The sequence below is a fragment of the Lepidochelys kempii genome, chromosome 1 (assembly GCF_965140285.1).
Source record: "Lepidochelys kempii isolate rLepKem1 chromosome 1, rLepKem1.hap1, whole genome shotgun sequence".
Classification (NCBI taxonomy): Eukaryota; Metazoa; Chordata; order Testudines; family Cheloniidae; genus Lepidochelys; species Lepidochelys kempii.
The window spans coordinates 352,454,490-352,476,116 of record NC_136380.1 but is presented as its reverse complement, the minus strand read 5'-3'; the positions used below and the strand labels follow the sequence as shown (position 1 = coordinate 352,476,116).

Here is a 21,627-nt window from a genome sequence, read left to right as displayed (position 1 = left end):
CTCTTGGCCTCCTCACTTCTCACTGTGATCAAATGCCAGAGACAGAGACCTCCTGGCCCACCCCTCGGGGCGTTAACAGAGCCTGGGGCAATGTCAGCACGGCCTCTGCCCCTCGGCAGCTCCCCCTGCGCCCACCCACTGAGGAGCTGCCTACCGAGGGACATGGCCCCATACAAAAGCCTGGGGAATTAATAACAGGGAAAGGTCAGGGTAAGGAAGCCAGGACCAGGAGCAAGCTGAGGCGGCCAGGACTGAGCAGGAGCAAGGCTGGGAAACAAGCAGGAGCAGGACATGGAGCAGGGCTGGAGCAGGACAGGAGCACGAAGAGGAGCAGCAGGCACAGGGAGGATCGCGGCCGTGGCATGAACACACTGAGCAGCCAGAGAGCTGCTGGGCTAAGAGCCGGCCAGCTGCCCTTCCTGCCCAGGCAGGTGGTGCAGTCAGTCCGGTGGCCTGCAGCCGGCTGGCTGCGCGGGTTGGGTTGCCAGGTGACTAATTCTGCTGCAGGCCCTGATCCCTGACAGTGCGAACCCCAGCTTCATCCAGCGCCCCCGCCCCCCAGAACTAACGCCGGGATCTCTGCAGCGGGGAGCAGAGTAACTCTCCTGTGGATGGGCTTTGGGAGCGTCGTCGTGTTGGTCGGTGCACACGGGAGAGAACGGGTCAGCAGCGTGGGTCTGCGGGACAGCGCGTGGGATGACGCTGCCGTGGTTGCCTGTCGGGCTGGGTTGGAGATGGACGTGGAAGCTGAGGGCAGGTCGGGGTGCGCTCCCCTCGGCGAAGTGGGGATGGCAGGGGCAGGGGGTGCTGGAGACTCTCCCTTCACTTGCTATTTTCATGCTTCCGAGGGCTTGGGCTGGTCCTGGTGTAACTTCAGCTGCCAGTAAGTGTAGCCCTGGTTGTCAGCGCTGACATTTCACAGCAATGATCAATGTCTCCAGTGTCACTGGGCAGCCTCTGCCCGTGCCCTTCCCCTGGCCCCTCGGCTCCGGGACATGTCTCTAGCTGTGTAATCTTGGGTTTTACAGGGGCTCTGCTCTCCTTTGTCTCTGCAGAATCAAAGCTGGAGATGGGCCGATAAATCCCTGGTCAGCTTCAGTGCTTGGGATAACGGGCAACCTGATAATCAGAACCTAAACGAGGCCTGTGTAGTGTTAGAAAGTCCAGGTAAGTCGGTGGATCAGACCCACATGCACTTACAAGGGGAACCCTGGCAGTTCTGTGACCACACAGGTCCTGAGATACTGATCCGAGTTGTCCGCAGCGCGCTCTGGGGTGCCGATCCCTGCTCCTCTCTCTTCCCTGCCCCATGCTGGGAGGGCAGTCAGGAGAGAACCCCTTGTCTGACCTGGTAAAACTCCTACTTACCAGATCCCCTGCGTCAGTTCACATCTCTGCTCCAGTGACAGGCAAGAGAGACGTGTGTGTGTACACACACACCCTGGCCCCAGAGGGGGACTCTGCTGAGCTGTTAAAGGGGGATGGCTCTGAGTCACTGTTGCACCCCTGCTCTGCAAACACTGATCCACACAATGATGTGGGCACCGAGCTGCATTTGGCCCCCTTGCGGGGTCGTGTTACTCACAAGCATTTGCACACATGCCGGCTGCTTGTGAAAGTGCTGCACCATCTCGGAATGTCCACCGACTGAGCACGAATGAAGGTTCCCAAGGAAACTGGCACCGGGAGGGGATCGTTCGCAGAAGCTGCAGCCAGGGAGCAGACCCCGTGGCAGTAGCATACGTGACCGAGGGCTCACGGCGCCAGTGGGGAGGGGAAGAAGTTCCAAATAGCCCAGACGGCGGCAGTGACTAGCCCAGTGGTTTTCAACCTTTTTGTATTGGTGACCCCTTCTGCACAGCAAGCCTCTCAGTGTGACCCCCGTTATACGTTCACAAGGAGAGGGGTCATTTAATGTAATGGGGTTCGGGGCTGTCAGCCCCACAGAGCTGACAGCTCCCTGCCCCCATGTAACCACCTTGCAACCCCATAAGGGGTCCGGATCCCAAGTTTGAGAACCTCTGGACTGGCCAGTGTTAGTGGATAACGAGGGGTCGCTTTGCAGACAGGTTCTGAACAGGAGAGGAGCGAAATACACAATGAATCCCCTGCCTGGCCCTGATCACTGAGTGCTGTGTCCGCACGGGGCCTGCAGTGCCAGTGGGTGTGGGGAGTGAGGGGCAGGGTCGGGGCTCAGACCAATTCCATTTATCACTGGGACAGGCCTGGGCTTGCCATAAGCCGGGTGTGGTAGACAGTCACACGCTATAGTAACAAGCAGCCAATTGACCATTGGGCTCTGTAATAATTGATTAACGTTTTACTAAAACATTAATTCTTTGTTACTTTTATAAACTATTCCTAAATTGCACCCATATAAGGAACATGGAAGACCCAAAGCCAAGGAAAGTGCCAGACTAAGTCTGCCTATGTAACCTTAACGGAGCCCCTGGTACGGGCGCATCATGATACGGTCTTGAGTTACAGGCTCACTGTCTGTCAGGCCTGATGCCAGCAGATGGGCACAGCCAGGGCCGCAGTCACTGGACGGGGCTAGAGTCAAACAGCAGCAGAAACCCGCACCCACGAGGAGCAGTAGCACATGGACCAGGCGTCTCCCCTTTCACGCTGAGCCTCGGCATCTCTTTGCAGTGTTATGCAGACAAAACCACACAGGATTGTTTCAGGGGACAAGACAAGATGTCACGTTTATTATAACACAATTTGATCTATAACCACTAGCTAATAGCTAATACTTACTTACACACACACCCCCAAATGTTCTGCAGCTGCTGAATAGCTACCAGTCCTGAATGTAGCTTGGGCTCGTGGCGGCTAACTGGCCAGGAAAGCCGGGCACAAGGGAGGGCTGGGACTCTATTGGGCATGCACCGATGCCCTTCCATGTTGGCAGCAGAATGTTACCCTCCAAAGTCTTCCATCTCCCCCATCCTTTTTGTAGGCTTTAGTTTGAATCCAGAGTCTATCGGTCTTGCTGTGTCACTCTGCCTCTGGGTCCGGTGTGACTGATCCCCTGTCAACTGCAGACATGACTTGCAGCCTAGGACCTGGCTTTGATGTTTCTTCAATTGTACCTTTGTTCTTTTCTTTTGAGGGTGGACTCCTCTTCCTTTGTCAGGGCTGTTGTCTGCATCTTCAGCCGTTGGGTGTTTACACTTTCTTTCATCAGGACAGGCTGGGGCTGGAGGTTGATTCCATCATCCGTACATACCTCATTCCCACATCTAAACTACACTAATCAGATTACAGCAGGGTTTTGCAAAAATGGAGTGAGCATTTTAAAATGGAGTTTGGGGCAAGTTAAAGGAATGACAAACAGTGAGCAGAAGCTACAATGTTGAAGCAGTGCAAATTTCAGTGATTTAAGAAGCAATTGGCTTGAAAGTGAAATTCAATTAGCCAGTTATTGGGGTAACCAATTAGCCAGTTATTGGGGTATGAATGAATGTTGTTTAATTCATAAACTTTGCTTATGAAGTTATATGAATAAAGTGAACAATTAAAAACAATTTCATTGATCAGTTTTACAGCAGGATGGGGCTGCCCCAATCTGTGCACAGGAGCTGGGATCTTCTCCGAGGGGCATGGAATGGGGCAGGGTTGGGGTCACTGTACAAGCAGAAATGGCCCACCCTGCCCCACCCCATGGGTCATTTCTGTTTTTCTTTCTAGGTTTTCAGAAATGGCATGATTATCCCTGTGAACACAGACACTCTTTCATTTGTAAGCGCAAACCCTAGGGGAGGCAGCTTGCCTGCACCTGGGGTTTCGGTCCCTCTGGCTGCCCTGGGGGACCAGGTCCTGTGTCCCTGGCTGCAAAGCCCCTTTGGCAAAGCATCGCTGTGTTATGCTGTGTCACTCCCGCTCTGCTGTGCCCCCTTCTCTCTCTGTCGCACCTCTGCTCTGTTCTTCTCAGCAATCTCTGCACAGTGACGTGATAATAAACTTTCCCTGGAGCATTCAGCTCAGTGTGTGTCTCCTTCCTCCTGTTCCTGATCCTGGCCTGGACACTTCCATGTGTTGCCTGGCTCCAGCCTCAGCACCCCAGAGCTAGGGCTTCAGGGGCAGGAAAGGGAATGAATTAAGAATGAGGAGGGCCTGGCCTTCTGGTGAAAACATCGCTACCCCTGAGACACGGCCCATTCATCCTGCTCCCCGCCCCCCGCCCCCGGGGGCTCATCCCTTCTGTCCTGTTTTGGGGGTAAAAGAGAAGCGTTAGTGGAGATGGGCTGGAGCTGGAGTTGCTCCTGTTCAAGTTTGGTTTGATCCCAGGTGGCGTTCGGAGTTGCCAGTGGCACTTGGGATGGTGTTTTAGGCCCACTCTGGTCAGGATGTTTTCAGGATGAGGATGACGAAGACCAGGAGACGGTGCAGGCAGCAGCTCTGATGAGAAGGCTGGCGTCGGTGCCTTTGTCTGCGTCCCCGGGATTCCTGCTGAAGTGTCTTTGTGGATAGCAGAGTCACTGGTCCGTCCGCCCGGCATTTTAAAGCCTGTGGAGAGAGCAGGAATACAGAACCGAAAAGACGGAGTCAGGACTCCAGGGTTCCAGTCCCAGCTCTGCCGGAGGCCTCTGCGTGACCTGGGGAACATCCCTTCCCCTCTCCCCTGCCATATTTATCTCTGTCCCTGACTGACGGGGGCCTCCTCTGCCCCCAGCCTTCATACAGCCTCTCTCAGAGCGTCCCCTTATTGTGCTGGCCCCAGGTCTTTCCTCCAGGAAAAGGGGCTCTCCTGATTCAATCCCATTCAAATAGCAGCTAGAATAGTCACCAAACTGGCAAACCAAGTTTCTTCGATTTCAGCTTTAAAACCTAACTGGCCTCCTGGCAAAGCCACAAACATGAGGCCTGTTCGGGGTACCAGAGGTAGGGGACCCGCACAGTACAGCTCCTTTCAAGGAATCCAATGGTTTAGCACAAGCTGGACAAACTCAGCCCTGTGTATGTGAGCGGGATCTGAATGGGCTCCCCTCTGCCCTGTGGGGATGAGCTGGGGGAGCAGACCTCAGGAGCAGACCGTATCTGACACGCCTGGGCTGCCTCGGTGCTCGGCAGACAGACCTGCTTTACCACAGTGCTCAGCTGGGCTGTTCCGGGTTAGTCTGGGACGCGGGGTGTGAAATGTTGTTATCCTCATTGTACGAATCCAAGGCGGCAGGACCGTACTCACCCTGCCTGATCGACCCTCACGCGCTGGGCGGGGCGAGTGACCCCAATCCAGGACGAGCCCGAGGGGGTGGGGCCAGGTGTTCTCTCCTGCCGGGGCTGGGGACTCTGTTTAAAGACAACGTGATCAAAGACAACACAGAATGCAGCAGCAGGGGGGTCCCCCACTCCCCAGGGAACGCACTAAGCGCCGGGCTAATTGGCAGAGCCTCAGAACTCAGCGTCGCAGCTCGAGGCAGAAGCGGGAAACAGCAAATGGGGCAGAGCCAGCGACGAGCCCACGGCAAAGGGGTCGGGACAGAGACAGCAGCGACAGTGTGAGCAGCGGCAGCCGGGCCATTGCGCAGCACCCCCGGGGCGGGAGGTGAAGCCAACGAAGACACCCCTGAACTGTGGGACTTCCCTGTCGTGGGAAACCAATGGGGCGTGGAGGGGATGGGGCAGTGTGCACTCAGGGACATTTGTCCATCCAACAGCCAGACTGCAAGGTGGGAAACTGAGGCAAATGTACCCAGGGAATGGTCCCACTCTCGTGGGGAAGTTTCCTGGCTTCTGTGCTACCCTGATGGAATTGGAGAGTGAAAGGACCCCACCCCGGATGCCTGCCTGCCCTCATTGTGGATAGCTCTTTGAAATCATCCACTCAATGTGCAGCGGCAGTCAAAAAAGCGAACAGAATGTTGGAAATCATCAAGAAAGGGATCGATAATAAGACGGACAATGTCCCACTGCCTCTATAGAAACCCATGGGACGCCCACACCTTGAACACTGCGTGCAGATGTGGTCGCCCCAGCTCAAAAAAGATATACTGGACGTGGAAAAGGTTCAGAAAAGGGCAACAAAAATGATTAGGGGCATGGAACAGCTTTTGTATGAGGAGAGATTAATAAGACTGGGACTTTTCAGCTTAGAAAAGAGATGGCTAAGGGGGGATATGATAGAGGTCTATAAAATCATGAGTGATATAGAGAAAGTAAATCAGGAAGTGTTATTTACTCCTTCTCATAATACAAGAACAAGGGGCCACCAAATGAAATTAATAGGTAGCAGGTTTAAAACAAACACAAGAAAGTATTTTTTCACACAACACACTGTCAACCTCTGGAACTCCTTGCCAGAGGGTGCTGCGAAGGCCAACACTATGATGGGGTTCAAAAGGGAGCTAGATAGATTCATGGAGGACAGGTCCATCAATGACTATTAGCCAGGATGGGCAGGAATGGTGTCCCTAGCCTCTGCTTGCCCGAAGCTGGGATTGGGTGACAGGGGACGGATCACTTGATGATCACCTGTCTGTTCATTCCCTTTGGGGCACCTGGCCCTGGCCACTGTCAGAGGACAGGATAGTGGGCTGGATGGACCTTTGGTCTGACCCAGTCTGGCCGTTCTTATGTTCTTATGCCCTCGAGGACTCCACTTCCCTCTCCCATGCGGCAGAGTCCTTGTCACCCTGACAAGGCTGGGCCCAGATTCCCTGGGGTACTTGACCATGGGAGACTCAGGACGGAGCGAGCGTGTCCCCTCTGAGGGGTAATCTCTGCTCACCAGCCACTTCCCTGACCCAGCAATCGCTGCATTGAGTTTAAACCACACACAACTTATTAAACAGCAACTGCAAAAAAATGAGGGGGAAATGGAAAAGGTGGAAGGATCCAGAAACCCGCCTGATGGGCCAGGGGATACCACAGACTAGGGTCTCTGGGACTCTGGGATTCACAGCCTGTTCCCTACATTTCCAGGCCCTGGCTGCGCTGCGGTGACACTGCAGGTCAGACACCTGTTCTGGCACTGCCCAGATGCCCTCAGGCTGCAGGTGCTGGGACCCTTCTCCCCAGCATTGCCCCCCCCATCAGGTTTATCCCGCCCCCCCCCCCCCCGAGTCTGGCCTGCCAGGGCCTCTGATCTGGTGACGTCTCCCTGTGCTGGGTCCACTGCCCAGGGCCCCTTCGCTCTGCCCAGCTGCTCACCGCACTTGGCTCCAGAGTTACTGGTGTAAGCTGAGTCTGGATGAGCTCTCCCCTGACATCGAGTGGTGAGCTGGGGAAAAGGACTTCAGGAGCTGATCTCCCTTGCATGGGCACTCCCACCCTGCCTAGGTGCTCAGCAGGATGGGATTGCTTGCCCAAATGGTCACTTTCGGCTGGTGTGCGATCCCCAAGCTCCTTGTTATTGGAGCAGGAGCAATAAAGCCTTGTTATCATTGTTGTGTGAACCAAGGGCAGCAGAACTGTACTTGGCATGTCCTGAGTGAGGGACTCACCTGCAACTAAATGGCACTCACAAGGCATGGGACACGGTTCCAACACTCCAGTGAGTTGAGTGTCATCTTCAGTTCCTGTATAACCCTGCTGCCAGGCCAAGTTGATAGCAGCAAGGGCTGGGTTCAGCACACAGGGGTTCCCTCTCAAAGCAAATGCAAAACTGGCTTGAGCCCCCACCCAGTGACCTGGGAAAATCTTACACACCCCCTGGGCGCCTCGAAGAGGCAATAGTTCCCCTCTCGCAAGCACGGCGTCTCGGTGTAGCAGAGACATGAGGTAAACGACATCAGCATTAAATTGGGGAAACACCCCAACTAGTGTTCATTAACCAAACCATGAGCAAAGACCCACCCCAGCAAATTGGGCCACGTCCTTTCCCTCGGGTTCTTGAGTCCCAGAACCCAAACGTCTCTTGAGTCCAGCAAGCCACAAATCACCCAAAGTTCAAAAAGTCCAGCCCCAGAGTTCAAAAGTTCATCTGCAGAGTGTTGCTCCCCAGTCTGGCTAAAATGTGCCTGTGTGTGGGGGGAAAGAGGTAACGGGCACCTTACGTGTCCTGAAGCTGACTGCCCCACAGGGCTCAGCTCTGCTCTGCTCTCTCACAACCGGCTCCGCTCTGCACAGCTCGCCTCGCCGTCTCACGAACGCTCCGCCAGCCTAGCCACGAACAGCACCACTGCACTCCAGTTCTTCTGGCTCCCCGCTGCTTGACAGAGCGCTCAGTGATTCCAGCTCATGGGAGCCTTAGTGCTGGTGCACCAGGAGGCCAAAGTGAATTCAGCACAGTACCTGTAGCAAGACTCTTAATAGACCCAAAACTAGCTCTGACATTCCACACTGGAGAGAGACAGAGGTGCAATGGGTGTGTCAGGCCCTTACAAAGGGGCCCACACCACCAGGTACAAATACCTGCCTCAAGCCTCTCTCAGTTCACAGAGTTTTGGAACCCATGTCCCCTGCCTAGCGAGTGCTACTTAGTTGATGGCGAGTCCCTCCATCATAACAAAAGGCCACGTGCAGTTCCAAGCACAGTTCCCATAATCAGGGTAATAACGATTTATTCTTCCCGCCCCAATAACAGAGACACTGGGGATCCCACAACAGCCAAAGTGACCATTTGGGCAGCTATGGCCTCATTCTAGGCGGGGTGGGTGTGCCTATGCAAACGAGATCAGCCCCTGAAGTTCTTTTCCACAACTTGCCACACCTCACCACCAGATGTCAGGGTGGAGCTCATCCTGACTCTGCTTACATCCTCCCCCCAGCTGAGAATTTGGCGTCCCGACAAATCATACTCCCTTTATACCAACTCATTGGTTTCCTCCAAAGGGCCTCAGGAAGCCCACTTTAGCTCCCACAATCCTGTGCGCTAAATGTATTGGCTCCTCACTAGTCACCCCAGGTGCATCATAAGTTAACCGTTTCACTGGTCTTATCACCCTGTCTCGTCTATTGAGAATCTCTGTTGCCGAGGTAGGGGGAACATCCTCTTGAGTGACGGATGGAGAGGCTTCCTTTGAGGGTCCCTCGGCTACTGGCGTAGGCCCCTGCACTCCTAGTTCTAACGCTGGAGGGTCCAAGGTGCCCAGGACATCCTCTACGTGTCTGTCCCCATTGTCCAATAACCTGTGTGTGTCATCACAGGGGGGTCTCATCAGCAGCACCGGGGTATCAGAAAGGGGCCTAAATAATTCCGGCATGGGGTTTAGGGCGGAAGAGGGAAAACTCTCATTTGGTTCAGCTGATCGAGACTGAAATCTTGTCTCCATCCCAGGATACACCAGGGTTGTGTCTTCCTCCTCAGACTCACTCTCAGATGTGCAGAATAGGGGTAAGTTAGCTGCACGGGGCCCACTGTCTCTGTTGGATGGCGGCTTTGGTCTAGCACCTCTGTTCTGCCCGGCTGCCCTGTCGTAGCCCATCTCATAAGGGGTGCTTACCAATTCCCCCACAGGGAGCAAAAGGTTTCTATGCACCGTCTTTATTTGCCCTGGACCGTCTTCAGGTTTGATCTTGTAGACCGGCAGATCTCCCAGCTTTTCCATCACCAGGTAAGGTATTGCCTTCCATCTGTCAGCTATCTTGTGTTTGCCAGCAATACCCAAATTTCGCAGCAGGACTCTGTCCCCTGGCTGGAGCTCCTGCGAACGCACTCTAGCATCATATCGATGTTTGTTGCGGTCTGCGTTCTTCCGAGCCGCAGCGGTAGCTAAGCGATAAGCATCCCGCAGCTTTTCTCTTAGTCGGGATACATATTGCTGATGAGTTTCATAGCTATCTCCATCCTCTGATACACCAAAGCACAAGTCTATGGGTAATCTTGGTTCTCGCCCAAACATCAAGAGATATGGGGTGACTCCCGTAGCATCGTTCTTTGTGGCATTGTAGGCATGCACCAGAAATGCGACATGCTGGCTCCAGGTTGCCTTCTGCTCTGGTCGCAAAGTTTCCAACATATCTAATAGGGTTCGGTTGAACCTCTCTGGCTGAGGATCACCTTGGGGGTGATAAGGCGTTGTCCTAGACTTTTTAATTCCTGCTATCTTCAGCACCTCCTTCAGAAGGTGACTCTCAAAATCCCGCCCCTGATCAGAGTGTATCCGAGCCGGGAATCCATAGACTGAGAAATATTTGTCCCACAATACTCGAGCGACGGTGGTGGCCCTCTGATCACGTGTGGGATATGCCTGTGCATACCGTGTAAAATGGTCAGTCACTACTAGAATGTTCCCAGCATTCCTCTTGTCTACCTCTACAGACAAGAAAGCAATGCATACCAATTCCAAAGGTTTGTTGCTGGTGATGTTCTTGAGATATGCAGCCCTTGTGGGCAGAGTTTTCCTTTGAACACATCGAGCGCAAGTCTCACATTTCCTGCGAACATCTTCAGCCATTCGGGGCCAATAGAACCTACTACGAATAAGTTCCAGGGTCCTCTCCATCCCTAAATGCCCAAAGTCTTCATGAGGGCCCTCATGGCCAGGGCTCTGTACTTTTTTGGCAGCACTAGTTGTGCTCGTTGTTTTTGTGAAGGGTCGGTGGTCATTCGGTGTAGCACTCCCTGAATCAGTTTTAGTTTGTTCCATTCTCTCAATAGTAGTTTACCCTCCAGGTTAGGTGGGACAACCACAGCTGGGCTTCGCCCCTCCCTTTTGGCAAGTAGTGTATCACGAATGTCAATATCTTGCCGCTGGGCTTCTTGCCAGTCAGCCGCATTGAGCATGGGCAAAGGAGATTGGTCCAATACACTATAGTTCACTGAAGCAGAAGGCATGCATTCAGGGGGCAGGCCCAAAGCTTCTGCAACACATCCCTGAAAGTCTTCACGGGCCTCTGGCTCTCGGCGACTCACACTGCAAATAGCTCTCACTCCATCTGTGGGTATCACAGCAACTTCTGGAGCCTGCGGACGCCTGGACAATGCATCTGCGTCTACATTGCTTCTCCCTGATCGGTACTGAATGCTGAACTCATAGCTAGCCAAGGTGGCCACCCATCTCTGCCCTGTAGCATCCAGCTTAGCACTTGTTAACACATACGTCAGTGGATTGTTGTCTGTCCACACCTGGAACTGAGCACCATACAAGTAGTCTCGAAATTTCTCAGTGATGGCCCATTTCAAGGCCAAAAACTCCAGCTTGTGGGTGGGATAGCGAGTTTCACTATCAGACAATCCTCGGCTGGCAAAGGCTACAGGTTTACATTTGCCTTCCACTTCCTGGTACAGGACTGCTCCCAGACCCTCCAAACTGGCATCAGCATGCAGGATAAATGGTTTGCTTGGGTCAGCAAAAACTAGGACTGGAGCATGAGTTAGGCAAGTAATGATTTCTCGAAAAGCCCTTTCACATCTCTCATCCCACTGTGGCCCAAATGGTTCAAAGGGGCCATAGTGTCTCTGCACAGGAGGCTTTGGGGACCTCCCCTTATTCTTGGTCTTAGATTTGTTCTTGCTGGACTGATGTCCCCTGGTAAGATCGTTCAGAGGCTTTACAATCGTAGCATAGTTTTTCACAAATCTGCGGTAGTAGCCACTAAATCCAAGGAAGGTCTTGAGTTCTCTGTAGTTACTTGGACGTGGCCATATAGTGAGTGCTTCTATTTTATCAGGATCAGTACTCACACCCTCTTGGGATACAATGTGACCCACATACTTCACTGAGGTTCTGCAGAACTGGCATTTGTCAATTGAGAGCTTCAGACCATAATCCTCCAACCTATCAAGCACTTTAAGAAGTCTTTCTTCATGCTCCTCTAAGGTTCTTCCAAACACAATCAGGTCATCCAAATAAACTAACACTTGCAGTAAATTCATGTCTCCCACAACTTTCTCCATGAGACGTTGAAAGGTGGCAGGTGCTCCAGAAATCCCTTGGGGCATGCGTTCGAACTGATAAAACCCTAATGGGCAAATGAAGGCTGTCTTCTCCTTATCTTCTTCTCCCAGAGGGATCTGGTAGTACCCACTTCGAAGATCCAACACAGAGAACCATTGGCTTCCCAGCAAACAGTCTAAGGCGTCTTGCACTCGAGGCATAGTGTACTGGTCGACCACAGTACGGCTGTTTAGGGTGCGGTAGTCAATACACATCCGGATTTTCCCATTCTTTTTACGGACTACCACAATGGGTGAGGCGTATGGGCTGCGGGACTCTGTAATGATGCCATTCGCAGCCAGCTCCTGAAGATGATGCCGCACATCTTCCATCTCAGAGAGAGCAATCTTCCTAGATCTCTCCCTGAAAGATCAAGAGTCATGTAGTCTGATATTGTGTTCTACTCCTTTTGCACATCCCACACCCCACTCATGCAGTGAGAACACCTTGGATCTTTCACAAAGTTTCTTCCTCAGGCGATCTTTCCACTCCTCGGACACTGGTGAATCTCCAAAGTCAAACTTTGCTGGGTCTATCGTCGGAACTTGAGTTTCACACTGGGGTGTTACAATTGACTCGGGTTCAAAGAGGTCTGCTATCTTTTGTCCTCGCCTCACAAAAATATCACGACTTGTTCCATTAGCAATCAGTATAGTCACCCCCTGGGCTTCAGCAGGTAGGGTTATGACTCCACTGGGGACTGGCCCTCCTTCAGGGAGCCCTCCCTCGGTCGGCTGCTCTACCACTGCTAATGTTCTCTTACTGCCTTTCCGGCAGGTACTCATGACAATCACCTCCTTTTCTGTCATTGCAGGCACCACTAAGGGGACCGGGCCTGCATACCTCAATGCTCCCACCGGCAAATCAGGCATCACTCTTTTTGTGTCCTCAATTTTTCTGTAGGCTGCAGCACAATGTGTGTGTATCACCAAGGTATTCAGGTATTGGTCCCCTGCTCGCTGTCTGCAGTAATCTGCAAGTACCTTAAAGAGGCTGGAGTTGGTCCCTATTAGCACGGACACCTCAGAGACACCTTTAGGGTCAGGGCATATTAAAGCTGCAGTGTCCACCTCCTGTCTTACCCCAGCGATCTCTTCTGGGAATTCCAGGTGTACAATGACATACCCCTGATACTGGTATTCATTCATGCTGAGACCACGCAGGCCAAGCCCTGTCAAGGTCTGTATAGGCAGATGCGTAAGCATCTGCTGGTAGAAAGACTGGAATACGATAGTCACTTGGGATCCCGTGTCAAGCACTGCTCTACATTCTGTCCCTTCAACCTTTACAGTGACCTCTGCTCGAGGTCCTATCAATCCTGGTGGGATTCGGGTGGCATGGTTCTTCGCAGGGGAGCCTCCAAACCCTGCAGGCCTAGGCGGCTCCCTCCTCAGGCTCTGGGGCCGTTTCCCGACTTTCCCCAGGTGGTCCTCAGCTTTTGGTATACGAGCGGGGGATTCTCTGCATTCTGACCCCTGGCAGCAATGTGCCCATCCTGGCCACACCGGTAGCAGAAGAAGGATTGCCCTTTCCCATGTTGCCGGGGTGGGGCAGAGGTTCTAAATGTAATCTTCTGGACCGTGGTAACGGGGGGTTCCTTGTACCCTGAAGTCTTTGCTGAATCGATAGTATTCTCTAGTTCAGCCACTTTCTGTGTCAGGACCTGCACTCGTTGGGTAAGTTCCTCTTGAGGATTCACCATCAGCGCCTTGGGCATTCGTATGGATGTTGTGGCAGTTGCCTGGGGTGGCTGAACCTCCCAAACCTCACCAGCTGCCTGCCTCTCTTCCTCCTCTCGGACCTCTTTTATCAGCCGGTGGATTGTCTTGGTGCTCCCTTAATCGAAGGTGGAGAAGGATTGGGTTCTGATATTGAATTCCCCTCACGATCTGAGCCAATCTAGTCCGGTCCATTTGCTCAACCACTATTGCTTCCCTCATGATGGCTCTCTGTAACAATTTCTCCAACCTCTGTATATAGGCAGAAACTTTCTCTCCCTTTTGTTGCCTGGCATTGAGGAACTTGCAGTAAACATCCTCTGAGCCCTCGGTTCTCCCAAAGGCGTGATCAAGGGCCTCTAGGCAGTCCTTTACCTTGACTCCAGGGTTACTGAGCTTCAGGGTGCGAATCACATCTAGGGCTGGCCCCCTGAGGTACTCTACTAGTTGCCTTCTCTTTTCAGCATCAGGTGCTGCCCACTCCTGCAGCATTTCAGTGGTGTGTTCCAGCCAGGGTTCAAATGCTTCCTCGCCAGGCATTGGGGTGGGACCCCCAGAAAACAACCTCAGTTTACGATAGGGGCCTGACTCAGGGTGGGGTGGCACAACCTTCTCTAATGCTCGCCCCAAAGCCTTCACCCACTCATCAGGTGATGGAGCAGCCTCCCGGGGTGGGACTCCTGGGTCAAGGCCCAACAGACCCGGCATATCAGCCAAGGTCTTCCCCTCTTTCCCCAAAAAGGCCGACATTTTCTTTAAAAACTCCACTTCAGAGGCAGAGGCTGGTGAGGGCTGGCTCCCAGTAGTTATTACCTTCCACTACCATCTTCCACTGCTATCTTGCCTGGAACCTGTAGAGGGTCCACAGCCGTCGACGGCTCACACAGTACAGCAAAATTTCCGTCCTCCCTCACAAACATGCACCCACACATTTTACACTTACTCAGGTACTCAGTGGATGCCCTTAAGGCAGGCTCTATTGAGCCTTCATCAAACGCCTCCGGCACCCCGGTCACCAGGACACAGTTCCTAGGGTTAATATTCATCCCCTTGCACCAATCCTCTAGCAAGTGTAGGGCCATTATACAAACTGTAATTTCCTGGCTCCTGGGTCCCACACCACTGTGGTGCCTGGTAGCTCCAAGATCCCTTTGCTCATGGGGCTGGGCTGCTGTAGGGTCCCCTCACCCCCCGGGCAGCTGGTAGTTGCAGGGAGTCCCTGCTTCCCATTGTGGGCGGGAAGCTGCGGGGGTCCCTCACTCTTTGTGGCGGCTGGATAACTGCAGAGTCTGCCAGCCTCCCTGCCATGGCTAGGCAGATGCAGGGTCCACCAGCAGGCTTCTGACTAGGGAAATACAGTATATTCCAGAGGTGCAAGTCTGGTGGCTTGTGATATTTGCTGGTGCCCTTCTCTGTGTGATTTGTGAGTGGCTCAGGGAGCATTCACGCAATCTTGCTGTGTGTGGGACTCCACCTGCTGCTGTGTTAAGTGATAACTTGACCTGGAGGGGTTTGTTGTTTGTCACTATCAAAGCATTGTGAGAAGCAGCTCAGACTGGGGTCACAGTGGTACCCCAGTTCCAGGTTGTACCCCGGGGATCCCATCACAATGGATTCTTCATCAGTGTGTTGGGTTGGTCGGGAGTAGGGGTGGAGCACTGCCTGTTTCCAGAAGAAACCAGCAGCTAGTGTCATCCCTGTGACACAGCCATATCCTCCACCGCTGGTGGCCTGACAGTCATTGGATCACGTTCATCTGCTCTCTGCTAACTGATGAGCCCATTATTAGACATTTGTTCCCTATATAGATATTTAGAGACTGTAATCAAGTCACCCATTAACTTTGTCTTTGTTAAGTGAAATAGATTGAACTCCCAGAGGTCTATCACTCTATCGCAGCTTTTCTAATCCTTTCATCCTTTTAGTGGCTCTTCTCTGAACCCTCTCCAATTTATCAGCATCCTCCTTGTATTGCGAACATCAGAACTGGACACAGGATGGCAGCAGGAGTCACACCAGGGCCAAATACAGAGATAAAATAACCTCTCTACTCCTGCTTCAGCTCTCCCTGTTTATACACCCCAGGATTAGAATAGCCCTTTTGGCCACAGGGTCACACTGGAAGCTCATGTTTGGCTAATTATCACCCATGACCCCAAAATCTCTTTTAGAGTCACTGCTTCCCAGGATAGAGTCCCCCATCCTGTAATTATGGCTGACATTCTTTGTTCCTTTTCCCTAGAGATCACGATGGCTGGAGATGGGGCAATGACTGTGGGTGGCCAGCGCTCCGGGGTGATTCTGAAAATTCTCTTTCTCAGGTCTTGTCTACACTGCAATGTTCTGCCAGCAAAAGTTTTGTTATTGATCAAAAGGCAGCATAAGAAAATCAGTATTGGATGTTCACAATACACTCCCTCTGTGGGCAGAGACCATCCACACTTAGCCAGGAATAGGGCACCTGGCTCAGAACCAGAAAAGGTTCAGAAAAGAGCAACAAAAATGATTTAAGGCATGGAACAGCTTTTGTGTGAGAAGAATTAATAAGATTGGGACTTTTCAGCTTGGAAAAGAAACGACTAAGGAGGATATGATTGAGGTCTATAAAATCATAACTGGTGTGGAAAAAGTAAATAAGGAAGTGTTATTTACTCCTAATTGTAAGCAGTGTCAGGATGAGCTCCACCCTGACACCTGGTGGTGAAGTGCGGCAAGTTGTGGAAAAGAACTTCAGGGGCCGATCTCATTTGCATAGGCACACCCACCCCGCCTAGAATGAGGCCATAGCTGCCCAAATGATCACTTTGGCTGCTGTGGGATCCCCAGTGTCTCTGTTATTGGGGCAGGAAGAATAAATTGTTATTACCCTGATTATGGGAACTGTGCTTGGAACTGTACTTGGCCTTTTGTTATGATGGAGGGACTCGCCACCAACTAAGTAGCACTCGCTAGGCAAGGGTCATGGGTTCCAAAACTCTGTGAATGAAGAGAGGTTTGGGGACGGGTATTAATACTTAGTGGCATGGGTCCCTGGAGGAGGGCCTTACGTGCTAATTGCACTTCCTTCTCTCCTCTGTGGAATATCAGAGCTAATTTTGATTCCATTAGGAGTCTAGTTACAGGCTGCTAAGCTGAGCTCACTTTAGACTAATGGTGTACTAGCCCTAAGGCTCCCCTCCTACAAGCTGAGTTTACAAAAGAGCTGATCTGACCAAGGGCTGAAATCACTGAGCATTGTGTTAAGTAGTGGGGGAGCCTGAAGAGATATTGTGGAGCAATTTGTGGGACGGCTGGAGCACCATGTGGACTGGCTGATGGAGTAGTTCATGGGACAGCAGGAGCTGCTTGGGGGACGTGGAGTGGAGCGGAGCAGTTTGTGGGACGGCGGGAGCTGCTTGTGGGCCGCAGAGCAGAGCCGAGCGAAGCAGTTCATGGGGTGGCTGGTGAAGCGGAGCGGAGAGAAGCCCTATGGAGCTGCGGGGCGGTCAGCTTCAGATCATGTAAGGTGCCCCTTACTTCTCTCTCTCCCCCCCCCACCTCCACCCAGGTTGGGAGGTGAAACTCTGCATATAAACTTTCGAATTCTGGGGCTGCCCTGACCAGGGACAGAGACTTTTGGGTCATTGGACTTTTGGGACTTTGGGTGATTTGGGGTTGCTGGACTCAAGAACCAAAGGGAAAGGGCATGCCCCAATTTGCTTGGGTTGGGTTTTTGCTCATGGGTTTTGTTATGAATCCTGTTGGTGGTGTTTCCCCAACATGCCACCTTGTTTCTCTCTGTTATTAAAAGGCTTTTTGCTACAGTCAGACTCTGTGCTTGCAAAACAGCACAATAAAGATAATGGATTTCAAGAAGGCAGACTTTAGCAAAATCAGGGATTTAGTCGGTGAGATCCCATGGGAAGCATGAGGGAAAAACAGTTCCAGAGAGTTGGCAGTTTTTCAAAGAGACATTATTAAGGGCACAAGAGCAAACTATCCCACTGTGTAGGACAGGCAGGAAGTCTGTCCAGAGACCACCCTGGCTTAGCCAGGATATCTTCAGTGACCTGAAGTTCAAAAAAGAGTCCTACAAAAAGTGGAAACTAGGCCAAATTACGAAGGATGAATATGAAGAAACAACATAAATATGCAGGGAAAAAATTATTAAAGCCAAGCTGCAATACAAAATTAATCTACTTAGAGACATAAAGGGTAACAACAAAACATTCTATAAATACTTTAGAAGCAAGAGGAAGATGAAGGATAAAGGAGTTTGAGGCGCAAGTGGTGTTCTCGTCCATCCTCCCCGTGGGAGGAAAAGGCCGGGGTAGAGACCGTCGAATTGTGGAAGTCAACGAATGGCTACGCAGGTGGTGTCAGAGAGAAGGCTTTGGATTCTTTGACCATGGGACGGTGTTCCAAGAAGGAGGAATGCTAGGCAGAGACGGACTCCACCTAACAAAGAGAGGGAAGAGCATCTTTGCAAGCAGGCTGGCTAACCTAGTGAGGAGGGCTTTAAACTAGGTTCACCGGGGGAAGGAGACCAAAGCCCTGAGGTCAGTGGGGAAGTGGGATACCGGGAGGAAGAATAAGCAGGAGCGCGTGAGAGGGGAGGGCTCCTGCCTCATACTGAGAATGAGGGGCGATCAGCGGGTTATCTCAAGTGCCTATACACAATTGCACGAAGCCTGGGAAACAAGCAGGGAGAACTGGAAGGCCTGGCAAAGTCAAGGAATTATGATGTGATTGGAATAACAGAGACTTGGTGGGATAACTCACATGACTGGAGTACTGTCATGGATGGATATAAGCTGTTCAGGAAGGACACAGGGCAGAAAAGGTGGGGGAGTTGCACTGTATGTAAGGGATCAGTATGGCTGCTCAGAGCTCAAGTATGAAACTGCAGAAAAACCTGAGAGTCTCTGGATTAAGTTTAGAAGCGTGAGCAACAAGGGTGATGTTGTGATGGGAGTCTCCTATAGACCACCGGACCAGGGGGATGAGGTGGACAAGGCTTTCTTCTGGCAACTCGCAGAAGTTACTAGATCGCAGGCCCTGGTTCTCATGGAAGACTTCAATCACCCTGGTATCTGCTGGGAGAGCAATACAGCAGTGCACAGGCAATCCAGGAAGTTTTTGGAAAATGTAGGCGACAATTTCCTGGTGCAAGTGCTGGAGGAACCGACTAGAGGCAGAGCTCTTCTTGAACTGCTGCTCACAAACCGGGAAGAATTAGTAGGGGAAGCAAAAGTGGATGGGAACCTGGGAGGCAGTGACCATGAGATGGTCAAGTTCAGGAATCTGAAGATTGGACAAATAACTAGGGAAGAGTATAAAAATATTGCTCGGGCATGCAGGAGTGAAATCAGGAAGGCCAAATCCCACCTGGAGTTGCAGCTAGCAAGAGATGTTAAGAGTAACAAGAAGGGTTTCTTCAGGTATGTTAGCAACAAGAGGAAAGCCAAGGAAAGTGTGGGCCCCTTACTGAATGAGGGAGGCAACCTAGTGACAGAGGATGTGGAAAAAGCTAATGTACTCAATGCTTTTTTTTGCCTCTATCTTCACGAACAATGTCAGCTCCCAGATGGCTGCACTGGGCAGCACAGCATGGGGAGGAGGTGACCAGCCCTCTGTGAAGAAAGAAGTGGTTCGGGACTATTTAGAAAAGCTGGACGAGCACAAGTCCATGGGGCCGGATGCATTGCATTCGAGAGTGCTAAAGGAGTTGGCGGCTGTGATTGCAGAGCCATTGGCCATTATCTTTGAAATCTCATGGCGATCGGGGGAAGTCCCGGACGACTGGAAAAAGGCTAAGGTAGTGTCCTTCTTTAAAAAAGGGAAGAAGGAGGATCCTGGGAACTACAGGCCAGTCAGCCTCACCTCGGTCCCTGGAAAAATCCTGTAGCAGGTCCTCAAGGCATCAGTTCTGAAGCACTTACATGAGAGGAAAGTGATCAGGAACAGTTAGCATGGATTCACCAAGGGCAAGTCATGCCTGACTAATCTAATTGCCCTCTATGACGAGATAACTGGCTCTGTGGATGAAGGGAAAGCAGTGGACGTGTTGTTCCTTGACTTTAGCAAAGCTTTTGACACTGACTCCTACAGTATTCTTGCCAGCAAGTTAAAGAAGTATGGGCTGGATGAATGAACCATCAGGTGGATAGAAAGCTGGCTAGGTCGGCGGGCTCAACGGGTAGTGATCAATGGCTCCATGTCTAGTTGGCAGCCGGTCTCAAGTGGAGTGCCCCAAGGGTCGGTCCTGAGATCAGTTTTGTTCAATATCTTCATAAATGATCTGGAGGATGGTGTGGATTGCACTCTCAGCAAGTTTGTAGATGACACTAAACTGGGAGGAGAGGTAGATACGCTGGAGGGCAGGGATAGGATACAGAGGGACCTAGACAAATTGGAGGATTGGGCCAAAAGAAATCTGATGAGGTTCAACAAGGACAAGTGCAGAGTCCTGCACTTAGGATGGAAGAATCCCGTGCACCTGGGGACCAAATGGCTTGGCAGCAGTTCTGCAGAAAAGGACCTAGGGGTTACAGTGGATGAGAAGCTGGATATGAGTCAGCAGTGTGCCCTTGTTGCCAAGAAGGCCAATGGCATTTTGGGATGTATAAGCAGGGGCATAGCGAGCAGATGGAGGGACGTGATCGTTCCCCTCTATTCGACATTGGTGAGGCCTCATCTGGAGTACTGTGTCCAGTTTTGGGCCCCACACTACAAGAAGGATGTGGAAAATTTGTAAAGAGTCCAGCGGAGGGCAACAAAAATGATTAGGGGACTGGAACACATGAGTTATGAGGAGAGGCTGAGGGAACTGGGGATGTTTAGTCTATGGAAGAGAAGAATGAGGGGGGATTTGGTAGCTGCTTTCAACTACCTGAAAGGGGGTTCCAAAGAGGATGGCTCTAGACTGTTCTCAGTGGTAGCAGATGACAGAACAAGGAGTAATGGTCTCAAGTTGCAGTGGGGGAGGTTTAGGTTGGATATTAGGAAAAAAATTTTCACTATGAGGGTGGTGAAACACTGGAATGCGTTACCTAGGGAGGTGGTGGAATCTCCTTCCTTAGAAGTTTTTAAGGTCAGGCTTGACAAAGCTCCGGCTGGGATGATTTAGTTGGGGATTGGTCCGGCTTTGAGCAGGGGGTTGGACTAGATGACCTCCTGAGGTCCCTTCCAACCCTGATCTTCTATGATTCTATGATTCTATGAAGGACAAATGATACGGCTAGATTTTCGCTGGAACGTTTCAAGGGAGACTATGCCAGGCTGGGGAAGACGCTTAAGGAAATCGAGGCTCAGGTGATCTTTAGTGGGATTCTGCCTGTTCATAGAGAAAGGCAACAAAGATGTGACAAGATTATGACTATCAACAAATGGCTCAGGCACTGGTGCTATAAGGAGGGCTTTGGGATGTATGGCCACTGGGAGGCATTCATGGACAGAGGACTGTTCTCTTGGGATGGACTTCATCTGAGTAGGGACGGAAATAGACTTCTAGGATGGAGGCTGGCACAATTGATTAAGAGAGCTTTAAACTAGGAATTTGGGGGAGATGGTAGGGAGATGTCCAGGTAATCTCCACGCCGGATTTTAGCATTGAGAGGAAAGAAAACGAAGTAGGAGAGGATACAGCCATGGGTAGGAGAATGGACATCAGGAGGAAGGGTAGTGTACCTACCAGTCTAATAGGTCATTTTGGCTGCAGAATGTCTGTGCTAATCAGGCACAGAACGTGAGCGAGGCCAAACAGCAAAAATGAAGATGTTTGTACCCTAATGCGAGGAGCCTGGGTAACAAAATGGAGGAACTAGAGCTACCGGTGCAGGAAGGGAAACCAGATATTCTCGGGAGAACAGGAACAGGGTGGAATAGTCGTCGCGACTGGAGTACGGGTATTGCGGGGTATGTGCGGTTTAGGAAAGACCGAAATGAAGGTAGAGGTGGTGGAGTAGCACTGTCTATCAATGAGGAGGTCGACTGTAAAGAAATAAGAAGTGATGGAATGGATAAGACAGAGTCCGTCTGGGCAAAAATCACATAGGGGAAGAAAACTACTAGAGTCTCCCCTGGGATAGAGCTTGGGGTGTGCT

At 51.6% G+C, this 21,627-nt stretch overlaps 1 protein-coding gene across 2 annotated transcripts in view; it reads left to right on the top strand.

The window, feature by feature from the left end:
• Positions 1-1,103: 1,103 nt before the first annotated feature.
• Positions 1,104-21,627, top strand: part of LOC140905542 (C-type lectin) — a 45,040-nt gene continuing 24,516 nt past the window's right edge. For both annotated transcript variants that reach the window (XM_073329040.1, XM_073329037.1), the window contains exon 1: positions 1,104-1,167. The gene's annotated coding sequence lies outside the window, so the exon portion shown is untranslated. The remainder of the gene's footprint in view (positions 1,168-21,627) is intronic.